General features: G+C 37.3%; 1 long non-coding RNA gene across 1 annotated transcript; it reads left to right on the plus strand.

The window, feature by feature from the left end:
• The first annotated feature begins 990 nt into the window (after positions 1-990).
• Positions 991-1,712, plus strand: LOC106094332 (uncharacterized). The gene is made up of 3 exons (XR_001222536.2): positions 991-1,354; positions 1,410-1,564; positions 1,626-1,712. It is a non-coding gene; the product is annotated as an uncharacterized LOC106094332 (long non-coding RNA).
• The last annotated feature ends 360 nt before the right edge of the window (positions 1,713-2,072 follow it).

The raw sequence follows: 2,072 nt of genomic DNA on the forward strand, positions 1-2,072 counted from the left end.
GTTTTGATATAGCTGCCATATAAACCGATCTTGGGTCTTGACTTCTTGAGCCTCTAGAGTGCGCAATTCTTATCCGATTGGAATGAAATTTTGCACGACGTGTTTTGTTATGATATCCAACAACTGTGCCAAGTATGGGTCAAATCGGTCCATAACCTGATATAGCTGCCATATATACCGATCTGGGGTCTTGACTTCTTGAGCCTCTAGAGTGCGCAATTCTTATCCGATTGGAATGAAATTTTGCACGACGTGTTTTGTTATGATATCCAACAACTGTGCCAAATATGGTTCAAATCGGTTCATAACCTGATATAGCTGTCATATAAACAGATCTGGGGACTTGACTTCTTGAGCTTCTAGAGGGCGCAATTCCTATCCGATTTGGCTGAAATTTCGCAAGACGTTTTTTATTGTTACTTTCAACAACTATGTAAAAAAAAGTACAAGTCGGTTCATAACCTGATATAGCTGCCATATAGACCGATCTGGGATCTTGACTTCTTGAGCCTCTAGAGGTCGCAATTATTATCTGATTTGCCTGAAATTTTGTACGACGGATTCTCTCATGACCATTAACATACGTGTTTATTATGGTCTGAATGGGTCTATTGGCCGATACAGCTCCCATATAAATCGATCTCTCTATTTTACTTCTTGAGCCCACAAAGGGCGCAATTCTTATTCGAATTGGCTGACATTTTACACAGGTCTCCAACATATAATTTAATTGTGGTCCGAACCGGACCATATCTTGATATCGTTTTAATAGCAGAGCAACTCTTTTCTTATATCCTTTTTAGCCTAAGAAGAGATGCCGGGAAAACAACTCGACAAATGCGATCCATGGTGGAGGGTATATAAGATTCGGCCCGGCCGAACTTAGCACGCTTTTACTTGTTAGTCTTTAAATGCATTAAATTTGACATTTGCAGTCTTTTCCTAATATCATTATTTGAAAATACTTTAAATAAGTCAAACAGACATTTTCTTTGTAATAGCCAATTGCTTTGTGATTTGCTACACCTTACCCCAAAAGCCAACGTCAAAGACGAATTTGTGCGACGGAATCCCACGGCTTTGTTTCTTTTTTGTTGTTGCTCAACATAAACTTTTCCTTGAAATGTTGAGAAGGCAAAACTAATTAAATGCGGATAATTGCTTTTTTGTATCATTAAATGTATTAAAAGAATTTTTCTTTTATCGTTTTTAGATTCTTTTTTTTCATGCTTTGTATTTTGTTGTGTGAGCCTTGTACATTGTAAAGGCAGGGGAACAACAAGGATAAATAGCGAGCGACAGAAAATGTTATTAATGTCAAAGCAACGGACGCACCATGGAGGTTTACAGAAAGGTATTATAGTTTTATCTCAGTATTGTGTATCAAACCACCTTAATGTGTTTCTTAGAATGTTTTAGAGACAGCAGTTTACTGTACAAATCGCAAAAAAGGCGGCAAAAGGTTGACACTTTGCGAATTAAGTTTATCTAGCTAATCATAGCACATAGTTGAGCCATTACTGCAAATTTCGGGGCAAACTGATAGCAATGTCATCTTCTGCAGGTTAGAGAAACAAAATTGGGGTCAGCAATACGTGGATTTATAAAGCCAATTTTTACTGTAGATATTTGAGCAAATAACAGGCCAACGCAGATGCCAATGGGGTGATACGGATAGAATATCCACTTATGACCCCAAACGCCTATCATCGACAAAAAGGTACTGAAATATAGGTTGCGATAAAATCGAGTTAAAAGATTCTCTAAGTGAACTTCGCAAATTTGTAAACAATAAAAATATTGATCATCAATAAACAAGTTTGTGGTCCTCGAAGGACGTTTTATTATAACCGAGATAAAGTTTATTTTAGGGGAAAACCTATTTAATATGAAAACAAATAAAAGCGTGCTATGTTCGGCCGGGCCGAATCCTGTATACCCTCCACCAAGGATCGTATTTGTCGAGTTCTTTTCCCGGCATCTCTTCTTAGGCAAAAAAAAGATATAAGAAAAGATTTGCTCTGCTATTAGAACGATATCAAGATATGATCCGGTTTGGACCACAATTAATT

This window comes from Stomoxys calcitrans, chromosome 1, assembly GCF_963082655.1.
Source record: "Stomoxys calcitrans chromosome 1, idStoCalc2.1, whole genome shotgun sequence".
NCBI lineage: Eukaryota > Metazoa > Arthropoda > Insecta > Diptera > Muscidae > Stomoxys > Stomoxys calcitrans.